General features: G+C 47.9%; 1 protein-coding gene across 23 annotated transcripts in view; it reads right to left on the bottom strand.

Moving 5' to 3' along the window:
• Window positions 1–16,009, bottom strand: part of Mical3 (microtubule associated monooxygenase, calponin and LIM domain containing 3) — a 213,499-nt gene extending 197,490 nt beyond the window's left edge. For 20 of the 23 annotated variants that reach the window (XR_015439521.1, XR_015439526.1, XM_087182237.1 and 17 more), the window contains exon 1: window positions 15,858–16,009. The gene's annotated coding sequence lies outside the window, so the exon portion shown is untranslated. Of the gene's footprint in view, window positions 1–2,264; window positions 15,579–15,857 lie in introns of those variants that run through there. The other 3 variants (XM_087182156.1, XM_087182154.1, XM_087182159.1) reach the window with 3 other exon arrangements.
• Window positions 16,010–16,925: the final 916 nt, after the last annotated feature.

Below are 16,925 nucleotides of genomic sequence, written 5' to 3'. Positions count from 1 at the left end.
TAAGACTGTGACAGAACCATCAAGTGACCCCCTAAGCTCACTGTGCAGCAACAGAATCAAGGTTTTTCTCACTGACACTGGGAGACCAGGGCATGCAGCGGTAGCTCCCACCTGCGTCCTCCTTGAAGGCCACCTGCCTTGTCCCACGCTGAGCTCGGGGCCTTATAGCCTGAAGGCCTTATAGCTGAGGACTCCTGGCTCTTGGATTTCCTGGGCCATAAGAATGAGGCTTTCTTGGCTGGGGATTTAGCCCAGTGGTTTCACCACCTGCTGCACAAGCACAAGGACCTGAGTTCGATTCCCCGGTACCAAAAAAAAAAAAAAGAAGAAGTTTTGGGCCAGGGATTTAGCTCAGTGTTTTTGCCACCTGCTGCGCAAGTACAAGGATCCGAGTTCGATCCCCAGTACCAGAAAAAAAAAAAAAGAATGAGGCTTTCTGTTGTTGTTGGTTTTTTAGTTCCAAGGATTGAACTAGGGCTTGCACATGTGAGGCAAGCTCTCTACCACTGAGCTACAACCCCAGAGCTTTTTATTTTGAGACAAGGTCTCACTCCACTGTCCGGGCTGGCCTTGAAGTTGTGATCCTCCTGCTTTGGCTTGCTGCTGGGATTACATGTGTGCACCACCACACCCTGCCAGAACTGGCAAAAGTCATTATCAGCTGAACATAGTGAAGGGTCCTGTTCTGGCTTCTGTCTAGATGTCCCCCAAAGCCTCGGGCAGTCATAGGTGGGCTTTTGAAGAGGTGGCTGGATCTAGAGTAGGTAATACTGGAATTGATTCATGGTGCAATGCTAGGATCCAGGGCATTAGGATTAAGGGTATGAGTGCTACCCGCCCTAAGTAGCCTGGATAACACATAAGGAATAGAAAGAACTGGATTTGTCCCTTGTTGCTTTGCTACCTTCTGCCCGTCATGAACTGTTTCTCCTCTGCAATGCCACCCTGCCTTGGAGCCAGCCAATTATGGACTGAAACCTCTACAAAATGTGGGCTAAATACACCTTCCTCCTTTAACTTTGGGTGCCAGGTATTTTGTCTCAGCAATGAGAAAAGTAACTAAGACAGGCCCCAATCACACCTAGAAAGGCGTACAACAAAGAGCTCTCATTAAATGGCAGAGCATTTATCTCGGTACACTGAGTCCCCTTCGTCCACTGAGAAAAGAGCCTTCCCCATTTCTTTCTCATCACATGCTGAATGTCCAGGTTCATTTCCCACTCCCCCACTGAGCTAGGCAAGCTACCACTAAGGAATTCAGAGATATGCATTAAACATTCCCCTATTTCTGGTTTTAGTCTTTTGAAGTACCAAAAAGAAAAATCTATCTCAGCCCTAATTCAGAAATGGTAGGATACCCTCCCATTTTATTTCCAAAATAAATTATTCAAATTTAATTTCATTTTATTTTTCAGATCAAGCCTGGAAAAAAAAACCTCTCATAGAAGAAATCATTTCCCATAGGCTAAGATGCAATGGAGAAGAAAGCTAAAAGAGAGAGCATGTTTGTAGCTATAATGGATCTCACGGGCCGCGGCTGCTGTTCTGTTCAGGAGACTAATGTCCTCAGGAAGGTGGCAGAGGACAGCAGGAGCTATGTTAAGTAAAGCACAGGCCCAACGCTCTTACTCAAGATAGCAAGTGAGGCCTTAGCCCTGGCACTGCTCCTGGGCAGCTGCTGGTCCTACTCACCCCATGCAGCAGCCCCAGCATGGGTGCCAGAGAATCGCTGCCAGGAGCTTACAGCTCCGATCCCAGAGCCCAGAGCCTGAAGAGAGGAAGGTACCACCTACTGCAATGCAATGCAATGGAATGCCTGTTACACTGTGATCTACACAGGGCAAGTACCCTATAAGCAACAGCCACAGGAGGAGTGCAAGCTTCAGAAACAACCAGACCACTACTGTACTGATGCTAACTAAGCTTCTGGGTACAGATCACTGTACTGTGACTGTGAAGAGTATATCCTTACTCTTCATAAATCCACACAAGTATTTAGGGGAAAGAGGCACAATGTCTTCAACTTTCTAACAGGTCAGAAAAATGCCCAAGATAGAAGGACAAAGCAACTGAAGCAAAATGTAAACAACAAAATCCAATTAATAAATTGGAATGGGAGAGCTCCTAGTTAGGCTCTTGCAACTTCTCTGGACATCTGAAATTTTGCCACAATAATTACTCCCCAGATGAACTTTACCTATAGCCCCAGCAACAGGTGGGCATGCAGGCCTTGTCACAGCAGGGGCACCTCCTGCCCAACACACCTGAAGGCCAAGGTAGCAAAGGAAGTGGCACAGTGATGTCCTCAAGGAGATGGCTGGAACAACTCAGAGCACTGACAGATATCTGGGACCATCTGTGGCATCACCCATCTCTGGGTTTTTCTCCATATTCTTGGCTCGTGTGGAACAAGGCCAGTTTTAACAAAAGAGGACCTGGAGGCACCTAACCAGAAACTTTAGCTTTATCTGGGGCTCCTCCTTCCTCTAATCTCCTCTATCTAATCAGTGTCCTCTTTCCAAAATGTCTCTGGCATCAGGTCCCCACTGTCAACCTCCCAGTCCAGTTCCCTATCATGTCACACCTGAATTAATACCAACTGCTCTGGGCTGGGCAAACCCTGAACTATGGGCCAAATCCAATCTCTAAGTAAGGAATGTCTTTACAATTTTAAATGGTTGGGAGAGAAAATCCAAAGAAGACTATTTGGTGACAAGGGAAAAAATCATATGAAATTCAAATTTCTGGGGCCATAAATAGAAGCTTTATTGGAAGGCTGCCACACCAATCTGCTTCCTCAGCTGCTCTTACTACAACCAGGATTGAGGGGCTGCATCAGAGACCAAGCCTTGGCTCCAGGAACCTACATTTACTCTGGCCCTTTACAGAAAAGTTTGCTGACTCCTTCCACAGAGATCTTGCTTGACTCTCATCTGTCCTGCCGTATCAACTGACCTAAAATACTGAACCACTTCCCTACTGTTGCTCTCAGTGTATACACACACACATACACACACACACACACACACACACACACACACACACACACTTTTCCATGAACCTGCCCTTGGCATATTTCAGACCCAGGAGGAAAAAACCTGCTTTCCACAACAAAAGCCCACAGACCATGTCTCTGTTCATGTTACTCAGGCTTTGAGAAAACCTCTCTAGACCAAGAGATGGAGGAAGGGGGAAGAAGAGGAGGGGAAGGGACATAAAAGAATTAAGATGAGAGCCGGGGATTTAGCTCAGTGGTTCCTGTGCCTGCCTCACAAGCACAAGGTTCCGAGTTCGATCCCCACTACCAAAAAGAATTAAGATGTGTTATGTACTTGTTATGACTTGTATGTAGAGGTCCCACCCAAAGCTGAGTAGGTGGGGCTTTTCGGAGGTGGCTGGATCTAGAGTGTGTGATGCTGGGATTAAGGGTGCCCCGCCCTGGGTGTGGGGGCACTGCCCAAATGGCATGTAGCTTGGGTGAAATACAAAGGCAGGCTTGGTTGCTGCTGCTGTTACTTTGAGGCCTTCTGTCTCCCTGGTGATGCCCCTCTGAAATGCCCCCCTCTTTTGCGGCCAGCTGAGTATGGACTGAAACCTCTACAAACTATGAGCTGAATTAAACCTTTCCTCCTTTAACTTGTGGTGTTGGGTATTTTGTCTCAGCAATGAGAAAAGTTAACTAAGACAAGCGTGTACCAACTCCTCATGATGAATGTAGTCATTATGAACTGCAAACATGTACTAATAAAAGTTTAAAAGAACCTTCTTCCTCTCAACTGCTAAGCCTGCTGCTGACCCACCTTTCAAGACCTTCCTCTGCTCCCACTGCACCCTATACTTACCCTCAACACAGCTCTTACCGTTGCACTGAAATCATCTATTTGTGTGTCTGTCTCCTCAGCTACAGTAAGATTCTGCATCGTACTCATCTCCCAGCACCTGGGCAGAACCTGGCACAGCAGTCCACAAACACTGAACTCAGCTCCAACTCAGCCAGGCCACCTCCTTACTGTCCCTGAGGGTGCTGGGCCCACTATTTTCTTTTTCTTTTTTGGATGGAGACAGGATCTCACTTTGTAGTCAAGGATGGTCTTGATTGAACTCACTAGCCCAGACTGGCCTCCATCTTGAGATCCTCCTGCCTCAGCCTTCCAAGTGCTGAGGTTACAGGCAAACACCACCACGCTCAGCTTGGGCTCACTCTTAACTTTAAGCTTTTGCTTCTACCTAGACAATTCTATCAAAGTACTGGGACACGGTTCAAATCGCATTTCCTATGCAGGCCCATAGGAGTCTGGGTTCCTCTCAGCTGCTCTCACTCACATGCTGAGTGTCCTTGGACACAATGTGGGCATCTCTGGGTCCTGACCTGTAACGTATGGATAATACAGGGCTGCACCTGTACCAATGCTCGGCATTTCACAGGTTCTCAAGAGGTGACGGCTACCATCCTTGCTTTTCAACTGTCTGTGCCATCTATATTTCATCACTTTTCTTCCCCTACCTGCTGAATGTATTAGTGTTTTATCTTCTGAAGCACATGAGACAAGGTCATCCACTCCCTCAAGCCTGCCCTCGCCCCGAGACCCAGTCCTGTACAGTGCAACATGTACAAAATTAATGGGCAAACTGTTTCTGGAAGTGCACAGGATTGCCAATAAGAGTAACAGCACAGAGCACCAGGGGATGAGGTGGACAGGCAGTAGGGGCGGAAAGGTTGTTAGATGGTAGGGTCAGTCTCAGATGCAGCTGGCTACGAGCTAGGCCGGGGAGACAGGAAAGGGCTTCCTCTGGCAGCCAGCACTGTTCACGCCCCGCTCCCTGCACAGCTGGACCCACACGTGCTCCCCTGAAGACTGCTCCCTGGATGAGGGGAAACCCAAAGGCCTGGCATTTCCTCTCAAATTCCAGATGCACAGTCAGTAACGTTCCTAGCTGCCACTCAGGGTGCCACTGTGAGCTCATGACAGGCCTGGCAGAAGTCTACAAGCTTACAGCCATACAAGGCAAGTGGGACTATTTGCCATTCACTGCACTGGTGAGGAAACTAAGGCCCAGGGAGGTTAAGGACATCGCTGAGGTCACACACTGCAGTAAATGGTGTCCTGCCATACGGCCTTAACCACTATCCATCCTGAGGCCCTTAATCTAAGTTAGCGTCCCTACTTATCAACTGAGGGATCCCAGGCAGGAAGCCATTACCCCATCGAGCCTCATGACTCCCATGCTAAGTGGGTGTCATGTACGTAACCACCTAAAATTGTCATAAAGATTAAAAGAGATGGTGTCGTAAAGTACATTTCTGAAGTAGACTCCAGAGAGGTTAGTTCCCTTCCTCCCTTTCTCACAGCCCAATGTAAGTGAGGTTTCGGGCCAAATCCCTTTACCTCCTTTAGTCTACTATCACGGAGCAATCTATATGCCACACTGGATTTTCCTGCCTATTGCCCATGCCCAAGCATTTGGACCTCAAGAAAGTATGTAAAAATGCCCTAGAGACAAGCATGAAAGGCAAGAAACAGCACATGGAGCTGCATGAAGCAACACAGTCGGAAACGGTGCCGACAACTCCTGGTGTGTAAATGAATACTGCATGAGCAGAGGCTGGGCCAGCAAGGCCCTGCTCCCATGTGCCCTGACTGACAGCTCGTGACAGCACCTAGTTCCTTCAGGCGCAACAACACACCCTCATCACAGGCCTGGGAGGCTGCAAAGGCAAAGGCCAGCAGCATTTGTCCCGGAGGATGCATGTATCATAGGTCAGAGCGGGAAAGGCAGGCAAAAGTGACAGGCAGTCAGTCCCACCAATGGTGCAGGATCAGACCACCTGAAAAAGTGGTATACAGAAAATGCTGATTTTCTAGAGGAGGAATTATGTCACAAAATTCCTTCATTTTAAAGAATTCCATTTAAAGTCAAGAAGCATAGGTATGTGCTACTTATTTGAGGAGTAGACGGTAAATCTACATTTCCACATATCACCTTTAAGCCCACATACCCTTCTCTGGGCTCACTGGTCATGGGCAAAGAGAACATTTCCTTATCAGTACGTGAAAGTATCCTAAATGTGCTGGGCATGGTGGTACACGTCTATAATCCCAGCGCTCTGGGAGGCTGAGGCAGAATGATCACAAGTTCAAGCCCTGCCTGGGCAACTTTGTGACTTAGCAAGACCCTGTCTCAAAATAAAAAATAAAAAAGGGCTGGAGGTGTAGCTCAATGTGAAGGCCCTGTATTTCATCCCCAGAATAACCCAAAAAAAGAAAGAAAAAAAAGTACCCCCAAAAATGACTTACCAAACTGAGTCAACTCTATTAACATACCAGGGAGCAGAGGGCAGAAGGTGAAGCTATTTGATTCATTTTTGGAGATACATGTAATTTCTGTTTGGATGGGCCTGATCAAAGTGAGCCAAAGGTCTTGGAAAATAAAACACTAAAACAAGCAAAAACTGTACCCCAGTAAGCACATCCAGCAGTGAGTCTTAGCAGGCCTTGTATCACAATCAGTTTCCAAATATAATACATGACAGTGAAAGACATAAAGAAGATAGAGGAACAAAAGAGAAGTTGAAGAAACGCTACCCATGCTGCTACAGGGCCACAGCCAGGCTTCAAGGTCCTGACAGGCACAGTGCTATGATCCTAGAGTTAGAAAGAAGCCCTACAGGAAATATGGTCAATCTGATCTCCAAAGCGACCATGAGGTGTCTTGGCCACCATCAGAATGCCTGGGAGAAGGCACAGCTGAGGAGCACATGATCTAGAAAGGGTGGCCCAATTGCTGGAGCACCTGTACCTCTTTCTGGCAAGCAGTGGCTGGGCATGGCAGTGGTGAGGGCCCAAGGGGAGCCTGTGGGAGGGAGGGGTGGTTCCAGCCCTTCCTGCAGCCAAGGTGCAGGCTGGTCCTCAGGGAAGAGCTGCAAAACGCAAGCCTTCCAGAACAACAGCCATGGGCAGTAGGTAAATTCTAGAAATTCCCAGTCTCAAGAGATAAACAGAACTGATTCAAGAAGAAGCATCGTGCTACTTAGTACAAATTTTCTTACCAATCCATGTTCAGGGCTTCCTGCCAGTAAAAGTCACTATCACAACATACTTCAGTTTACTGCATTTTTGTCTGCCCCCTGAGAAATATGGTATGTAACATCCTGTAGGCGCTCCTGTCCTACGGAAGGTGCTTGTTGTTCAGGTGTTCAATATACATGAGTGGAGGAAACCTGAGTGCCTAACTTGCTAAAGCTCCAAGGTGCCAAATCCCCTTCATTCCCTGGCTCTCTGAGGATGGTCCAGGTCCTTCAGCTTCTTTGTGTTGCACCCTCCCAACAGGGGCTGGGCACAATTTCCCGTGCCTCATACTCCATTGTTATACTCCCCTATTCCTTTTCCTTTGCTCCTTCAACTTTTTTTTTTTTTTTGAGATAGGGTCTATGTATCCCAGGCTGGGCTTGAAATTGCAACAATCCTGCTTCAGCCTCAGAGTGCTGGGATTACAAGCCTGTGCCACCACACCTGGCTTAACATTTCAACCTACAGTGAAGAGATTAAATGCTTAGGATTTGGAGTTATCCAGAGCAAAATCTAGTTGGTTTATGGACCCTGACCTCTCAGGATCAGTCCTCCTATTATAAAATGGAAGAATACAAGCACTCACCCAAACACCAGAAGTGATGCGTGCATACAAAGCACTTGTCCTAGAGACTGACAACTATTACGTATTTCTTATGTAATTTACTCATGTAATTGTCCATCAGACCCACTTGTCTAAAGGTACTTAACGCCAGGTGTGGTGGTGCACACCTCTAATCTCAGCACTCAGGAGACTGAGGCAGGAGGATCCAGGCAGGAGGATCAAGGCAGAAGGATCACCTCAAGCTCCAGGCTAGCCTGGGCTATATAGTGAGTTCAAGGCCAGCCTGGAATACATAGCAATGTCTCAAAAAATAAAATAAAATAAAATAAAATAAAATAAAATAAAATAAAGGTACTTAAGGGGCCGAGATTTAGCTCAGTGGCGCCCCACCTCAGCAAGGTCCTGAGTTTGCGCCCCAGTCCTGGAAAAAAATAAATAAATAAAATAAAGTTACTTAAAAGACCAAGGTAGAGCCAAGTATGTGGCACATGTTTACAAACCCAGCTACTCGAGAGGCTGAGACAGGAGGATCACAAGTTTGAGACCATACTGGGCAACTTCATGCGACCCCATCAAAAAACTTTCTTTAAAAGGGCTGAGGATGTAGCTCAGAGGCAGAGCACTTGCCTCACATGCACATGGCCCTGGATTCAATCCCCACTGCTACCAAAAGAAAAGGAAAAACATCAAAGGCAGAAAGTTACTTTTTCCCATCTATAAAGCTAATTTTGAGAATAGTCTGTTTTGGAAAAAACTGACAAAAGTCCATGTCAGTAGTTAGAATACTTCCTTTTTCGTTTTTCACAAGAAAATAAATGACACTGACTGCCCGTGGACAAACTGGGTAAAAGGTTCTATTCCAAAAGGTCACTTGCCAACTAATTACACACAAAGGTAGGTCCTCCAAGACAGCTTATTAAAGGAAAAAAAAATCTATAAAATAGCTGAGCTTGCCAGGGATGTAGCCACACCTGCCTGGCAAGCACAAGATCCTGAGTTCAATCCCTGGTACGGGGGTGGGGGGGCGGAATAGATGAGCTAGGGCAATAATGGATTTGCCTGAGTTCAAAATCATGGAAATCACAAACACTTGCCAGGCAAAGAAAGTAGAGGAAGAAAAGAGTTTTCTCACGTCTTCTGAGAACAGAGCTGTCCGAAACACTCCCTGGATCCCACAATAATTGCCTGGGTCCCTAAAGACCCTCATGCTGTCCTAAGCACTCCTTCGGGGAGCCAGCCAAGACCTGTGTTTTCCTGAGTCCTTCAGAATTACCTCTGATTTACCCGCTGAAAAATACGTGAGGAGCTTGGTACGTGACGTTAACTTAAACGCACCTTTGTTGGAGCACATCAGAAAGCTAACTCAAAAAGGAAGAAGGGAATGCCTGGAATCCAAGCACTCTGGGAGGATGAGGCAGGAGGATCACAAATCTGAGCCCAGCCTGGGTGACTTAGCAAGACCCAAGGCCCTGAGTTTGTTCCACAGTACCCCCTAAAGATGTGAAGAGGGAGGAAGAGTAAAGGAGAGGAAGGGCTGCTCCTGGTGTTTGTGCAGCGCAGAGCAGAGCCAAAGGCTAAGCTGGAATCCAGAGTCTGACAACTGCTTGGCCTCCCACTGTGTAAAACTGGGATGGCAACAGTACCTGGCCAGTGGGCTGCTGAGGACTGAACGAGTCTAGACAGGGGAGCACTCAGAACGGGCCACCGACTCTGCTGTCACCGCAACTGTGGCTGTCATGAGCCCCAGGAGGCTGCTCTCCCACCTCTCCAGCTTTCCATTCAGAAACCAGCAACCCTCAATCACAGGCAGCAGGGAAACAAGGAAAGACACGGGAGCGCTGGTCGGGACCTTGAGAGCTGGTTCAGAAGTGGGCAGTTCCGCTCTTCCTCTCTCCCAGGCTTCCAAGGCTGATGCCAACAGCACATCCAGAACTCCACCTCCCCTACCCAAAACCCACAACAGGAAAAGGCTGGGACAGGAGGCAAGGCTGGGACCAACCAAAGGCTTGGACCAACCAAAGGCTCTCTTTGCCTCTGCCCTTTTACTTTAAAGCAATAAGGAAAACTCAATAGAAGCTGCCAGTTAACCTGTGGGCTCTGCTGTGCCCCTCCTCTCAGAGGTAACCAGACAGAATCCTTCAAGGGTCATAAGATTAAGCAGACACCTGCAGACCTGCCCAGTGCAGAGCTTCCTCTGCTGGCCGTCACTCGGTAGCCACAGCTCCGGGCATGGCAGAGGGTGCAGGCTAGGAGATACAAAAGGGCTCAACCATTCTCGCCACTTGACTGCTCAGCAAGCTCCTGTCCCTCCTCCCACCTTTCACCCAGGTACTGTACAAGCCCATGGTCCTGCCTTTTTTTCTTTCTTTAATCTGAGAACCAGGTTTTGTTTTTTGGTACCGGGGATCAAACTCGGGTCCTTGCGCTTGCGCAACAGGTGGCAAAACCACTGAGCTAAATTTCCGACCCCCAGTTTGTTTGTTTTTTGGGGGGGCGAGGGTCTGGTTTTTTAGATACGGTCTCACTATGTAGCCCAAGCTGGCCTCAAACTCACAGTGATCCTCCTGCCTCAGCATCCCAGATGCTGGGATTAGAGGCATGCGCCAACAGGCCCAGTTTTGTTTTGTTTTTTCTTTTTTTTTTTTAAGCTATGGCAATCTTCTCTCCTCTGTGCAAGTCCAACTTTCCAGTGACAAAAACATCAATGAATTACTACTGGGTTTGGGATGATCTCTTTCCCTGTTCTCCCTTCCAGCTTCTGCCTAGTGGTACCTATATACCTAAAGACAGCCAAAGGCCACCTCCAAGAAAACAGAAGGTCGTATCCAACTGAGCCCCAGGAGGGCAGTGACAGTCCACTTTTTGGTATTCAAGTATCTGAGTATCTGGCACCCACCTCCATTCCACCCAACTCCACAGAATGGGAGACAAATTCTGAAAAGTGGAACTGAAGATGACTCAGGGGACAGCTGATGGGAGGGGAAGTCCACAAAGAGTTTAGGTAAATTTCCAAACAACATCCCCTCCATTCCCACAATGTACTGCATTATGTGGAAGCTAAAGACCGGAAAAGAAAGCCAGCCATGGCGGCGCACACCTGTGATCCCAGCACTGGGGAGACTGGGACAGAAGGACTGCTACAAGTTTGAGGCCAGCCCATTTGAGGGCTACATCACAAGAGTCTGTCTCAAAAAATCAAAACACATAAACAGAGTATAAACTGAGAGCCTGACTTACTGCAGACTTTAGCAAAAGTACTGTGCCTCCAATTTTACAATTTAACCAGCTGCTTGAGTAGAAAAGTTTGGGCACTAAAGGTGGCCTCTGGATCGGAACATCACTAATTCCCTCTGTCCACAAACCACCTCGATTCTCTGGCCCTAATCTTCCCATCTGGATTTATTAAATACTTCACACTCTCCAAATACAGATGGTTTTTTAGCTCTATTTTTTCGAAAGTAATGACTGTCCCCCTGGTTAGTGCTTCTGCCAAAGGAATGGAGTGTGAAAACAGCCCTGCAATGACAAACAGACCCCCGGGACACCCACAGCCAGCAGACCCAGGAAGGGTGGCAGCGACAGACAGCACAGACTGAGATGCGCATCAGTCCGTGCTGAAGCATGGGCTGAGAGGATTCACTTTGGAATCAGAGCCCAGGTCTGAGCCCCCAGCCTTGCTTTCTGGTCAAAGATTCTCACTGTCACCCCCTTGACCTGGGATTTCACCAAACCCTGAAAACTTATGAAGAGGAAGTCTTACTTACCTTAAATATTGTATGGAATAAATGAGATGATGTACACAAAGCACCTAGCACATGTTACTGCAGATAAATACCCCAACTATTTAAGTTGCTAGGTTGCCCAGGCTGGACTTGAACTTGCAATCCTGCCCAATCCTGCCTCAGCCTCCCAGAATGCAAGGACATTAACTATTCTTAGCTATGTAGTAGCTAAGAAAAGCACAATGGTCCGGTCTATGTCTTTCAGTATCCAGACAAATGTGTGTGTGCGTGCATGTGCATGTGTGTGTGTGTTTTCCTCTGAAGGTAACAATGAATGTAATATAAGAAGAAAAACCTAGCTCAAAGACCAGCACACTTACAATTGAGAGCAAATCATGTCGATTCCATTTCTTCATGTATAAAATGGTAATAATATACTGTACTACATCCACTTTGATGACCTCAGAGACAAGAATCAATGAGGCTGGGCCTGGTGCTACACACTTGTAATCCCAGAATTCTGGAAAGCTGAGGTAGGAGGATCAAAAGTTCAAGCTCTCTCCCCACAAACAACAAAAGTTTGAGTCCAGCCTGGGCAACTCAGTGACTTAGTGAGACCTGTCTCAAAATTTAGAAATTCAAAAAGGGATGAAGAGGGCCGGGGACTTAGCTCAGTGGTTCCACCGCCTGCCTTGAAAGTGCAAAATCCCAAGTTTGATCCCTGGTACCAAAAAAAAAAAAAAAAAAAAAAATTAAAAAAAAAAAGGGATGAAGAAGTAGCTCAGTGCAAAGATCCTGGGTTCAACCCCCAGCACTGAAAAAAAAAAAGCCAATGAGATTGGGCTGGGAAAGGGCTGGCTCAGTGGTAAAGCCAGTGCTTAGTGCTACCTAGGCCCCCGTTTAAATCCTCAATAGTTCATAAATAGATAAATAAATAAGCATCAATGAGAGAACAGGTGAAAAATATTCCACTTTCTCAAAGAAAAAGCAGTATATAAATTCAGAGCATGATTATTATTAAAATGCCATGCTCAATATTATGGGACACAAGTAAATCAATGATGGTTATTTTTTCAAGAACATTAAGTCTGTCTGATAGGATTTTAATCTTTTCATGGGCCCATTATGAACAGGAGAAGGTAAACAGCTGCTCCTTGCAGAGGCCAGCAGAGACCGAGCCATGAAAGCAAAGCACCTTCCCCGAGCACCTGGCCTGGCCTCCACCACCCTGGCTCACTCCATCCACCAGTGCAGAAGAAATTAGGTAACACTGTTCCACGGGACATAAAACCAGCAACAAGCAAAAACCTCATCTCTAAGAATACTGAACCGACCAAGACAGGTCCTCTGGCCATTTCTTCTCCTGGACTGAGTGGTAAGAGACCTCTTATACAAGCACTATCCTTTCTTTAAAAATGGAACATGGAAGGGCGGGGATTTAGCTCAGTGGTTCCACCGCCTGCCCTGCAAGTGCAAGGACCCAGGTTCAATCCCTGGTACCAACAACAACAAAAAAGCAATTATGGAGGCAGTTGTGGTGGTACATGTCTATAATCCTAGCACTCAGGAGGCTGAGGAAGGAAGAGTGCTAGTTCAAGGTTAGCCTGGGCCACATAGTGAGTTCAATGCCAGCCTGAAGTGCACAGTGAAATCCTGTTTCCAAAAAAAAGAAAGAAGGAAAAATGCTGGGTGTGGTGGCACACATATGAATCCCAGCACTCAGGCAGCTGAGGCAGGAGGGTTGCTGCAAATTCAAGGCCAGCCTAAACTACACAGTGAGTTCAAGGGCTGTCTAGAATATAGAGTCTCTATCTCAAAAAAAAAAAGAAAGAAAGAAAGAAAGAAAGAAAAGCAATATGTGCGAGATGTGTGGCAAATGTCCCTAATCCCAGCATTTAGGGAGGCTAAAGCAGGAGGACTGAAAGTTCAAGTCCCACTTCGAATTTAGCAAGACCCTGTCTCAAAATAAAAAATAAAAGGGGATAGGGATATAGCTCAGTGATACAGTGCCCTTAGGTTCAGTGGTTCAATCCTCAGTGCCACACACACAAACACACACACACATACCAAAAAAAAAAAAGAGCCAGGAGGAAGAGCTCAATTTTTCCTTGATTTTTACTTATAGGTACAAGGGTGTAAGTTTCACTTTTAACTTACTATTAAAATGCTGGCGGCTGGTGTGGTCATGCACACCAGTAATCTCAGCACTCATTCAGGAGGCTGACTCAGGAGGATTGCCATGAGTTCCAGGACAGCCTTGGCTACACAATGAGTTCAAGGCCAGACTGAACTACATAGTGAGACCCTGTTTCAACCGATAAACAAACATAAATAAAATGCTGGGAGATGCGCCTATAACCCCAGCACTCTGGGAAGCTAGGGCAGGAGGACTACAAGTTAGCACTCAACCCAGGCAACCTGGCAAGTGAGACCCTGTCTCAAAATTAAAAGTAAAAAGGGTTGGGGATGTAGCTCAGTGTGAAGGCTCTGCGGTTCAATCCCCAGTACCACACACACACACACAGGTGCACAAAGTCAGAAGAACTTGGAGGTTGGAGTGGGAGGAGGAGTAAGGGGAAGCTAATCTAATTTACAAAGAACATACAATCAAAATGCATCCAGCCTGGCAGGGTGGTGCAAGCCTATAATCTCAGCACTCTGGAGGCTGAAGTGGGAGGACAACATGAGTTTGAGGCCAGCCTGGACTACAGAATGAGTTCAACACCAGCCTGAACTACACAGCAAGACCCTGTCTCAGAGAAAAAAAACTGAGGAGGAAAAAAATTTTTTTATCTTTATTGAACACTTACTATGTGCCAACCACTGAGCTAGGTACTTTTCCTATGTTATCTCCAAAGCCCATTTTCTCACTCATACCTAGAAACACCATGAAATAACCATCCCAGGTAAGAAGGGGAAAAATCAATCTGGCTGTCAAGTTTTAGACATTTCAAATGTTACTGTTATAAAAAGGAGCTTTGGCTGAAAAACCAGGTCCAAGTTCTAAACGATTCTTTGGATGAGGAACACCCAAATGACATCTGTCCTCTAATTCTGAAAATAAGGCATGCTACTTAATACATTCCCAACCTTCTAAAAGGTTTTACAACCTGCGGCAGAGAAAAACTCACTGTAAGGCTACAATAACCAGGGCCAAATTTCTGACCTGAGTACATATGACAATCAAATATAAAATTTATAACAACATCTTAAAGGCCCTTTAGAGATCTGCTAGTAAAAGGCGACCACAACAATGAACTGGCACCTGTGTGGCCAAGTAATGAGAAGGTGATGCCTCCCTCTCGCTGGCAGCGGCAATTTGTAATAAGATGTCTTTCTCACCGTAAACTCTGTCTCACTCTCACCCCTGGGGTACAATCCGAAATGACTAGCTACATAGCAAACTGTCAGAGGGTACAAAATACACATGGATGTGCTGGTACCATTCTCTCCATCTACTTCCCACTTTAAAAAAAAAAAAAAGTAAGCATAAGAAAAAAGAACCTACAAAACATCTCCATTGCCCTGCATTAGCTCATTTCATGTAAACCATAATTAATGTCTCCCTTAAACATCAACACTAAATGAACATAAATGTGCTTTGTATTTTGGGAAGTATTTTCTTTTCGTTCAGACTCTGGAGAAAAATCAGCCAAGATACATTGCCAGCCTGTGTCCTCTAAAGGGATCAAGTATAGAGCCAGAGCCCCAGCCGTCTGAAGTACCCCTAACGCCCCACAAACTGAAGGAGCTGAACGATGCGATCCCTATCAGGCTGGGATGCGGAGACCTGCAGGCGACTATCACTACATCTGGCTTTCTGCTAACACCAGACAAGCTGCGGATCTGTGGAGGGCTCCTCAAGGTGATTTTTTAAAACTAGGAATTGCCAGCGTGCCACGAAGACCTGCAAGGGTGTCACCACTCTGTAAGGCACTTAGGGGAGGGGGCTGTCCTTAGATAACGAGGCCTAGGTCCCATCCCCCCACCTAACCCCACCAACACAAGAAAATTTTAGGGTTCTCTCCTGGCCACCTGCCATAACAACCTCGCCAACCCACACACCGCGCATGCCAGCCTCCAGACCCAGGATCTCTGGACGGGACCTGCCCCTGGAGGCTGGGGACGCCCGCAGGACTCTGCGCAACCCTGTGCAACCCACAGAGCCTCCCCGGCACCCCCGCGAGCCCGACGCCTTCCGGGCTCCCGGCGCCAGCCCACCCTGCGCCCGACCGCGAGCCCGCCCGGCCGAACCGACCTAACATCCAACTCCGGGGTCAAGGGCAGGGGCCGGCCAGGGCGGGAAGCGCGAGGAGGGGGACCCCGCAGGCCGGACCACGGGGTGCGAGGCGCCGCCAGGAGGAGGCGCCCTCAGCGTGCCGGAGCCCCGGGCTGCCCGCGCGGGCCGTCCGCGGCCACACGTCGGGTCGCGGCGGCCACCGAGCCACGAGAGAAGCGCGAGTGGGATGCGGTTCGCGAGGCGCTCGGCAGCCAGGTCCTCACCTCCGCCTCATGCTGCGGCGTCGCCCGGCGCCGGCGTCCCTGAGGCGGGCCGGGACCCGGGGCCCTGCACCCCAGCGCGCCGCCCGCGGCGTCCGGCGGGAGCAGGAGCTGAAGCCGGAGCAGGAGCCGAAGCCAAAGCTGCGCCGCCGGGGCGGGGCGGGCACATGGCAGGGCGGGGCTGCGGCCCTCCAGGGCCGACCACGCGACCTGGGCCCGGGGGGCGCGCTCTCAACGGCGCCGAGGTGGCACGCGGCCCCCCGACCTCTGGGACCCCACTGCTACCTCCAGTCTCTAACTTTGACGGAATCTCGTAGCTTATATGTAAAAGGCAAAGGAATGAATCCTCTCCACTCCCTTCCTCTCATCCACCCCCCCCGCGAGGTCCATATGGTACAGTCCTCAAAGCCCAACGGGATGCAAGAGGGCAGAGGTGATTGGCTGGGAGTCCTGGAAGGGGGCGAGAAGCCACACAAAGCTCCCAATGGAAAGACTTGGGGGGTATATCAAAGCCTGCCAGAAGGGGAGCGGAAAGGAAGCGATTAAAAGGGACTTGTTTGTTGCTCCGGGTAGCGCGCGCGCGCACACACACACGCACGCGCGCGCACACACACACACACACACACACACACACACACACACACACACTAAATAAACAAACTTTCTTCCTGACGCTGTGCAGATGGGGAAGAGAGAGTAAGGGAATCTCAAATTTTTAGGAAAGCACAAAATATGAAAGAAAAAAAAATTTAAATTTAAATTTAAAAAAAATATGAAAGAAATTTAAAGCTGAACTTGGTATCTAACATCTGTAATCTCAGCACTCTGGGAGGCTAAAATAGGAGGAACACAAGTTCAAATCCAGCCTGAGCATTTTGGTGACTTAGCGAGACCCTATCTCAAAATAAAAATAAAGAGCTGGACGTGTAGCCTGGGAAGACACCTTGGGTTCAATCTCTAGTACCATAATTAAAAAGCAGAGATAGACAGAAGGTGGGAGGGAAGGAGAGGGGAGGGAGGGAGGGAGGAAAAAAGAAAGAATATGAATTGAACCTTGAGTTGGTAACTCCA

The sequence above is a fragment of the Heterocephalus glaber genome, unplaced genomic scaffold, assembly GCF_053883595.1.
Source record: "Heterocephalus glaber isolate CG9 unplaced genomic scaffold, H.glaber_assembly_v1.0 deba00000281, whole genome shotgun sequence".
Taxonomy (NCBI): domain Eukaryota; kingdom Metazoa; phylum Chordata; class Mammalia; order Rodentia; family Bathyergidae; genus Heterocephalus; species Heterocephalus glaber.
The sequence above is the reverse complement of the archived record's forward strand: the minus strand, read 5'-3'. Positions and strand labels throughout refer to the sequence as shown.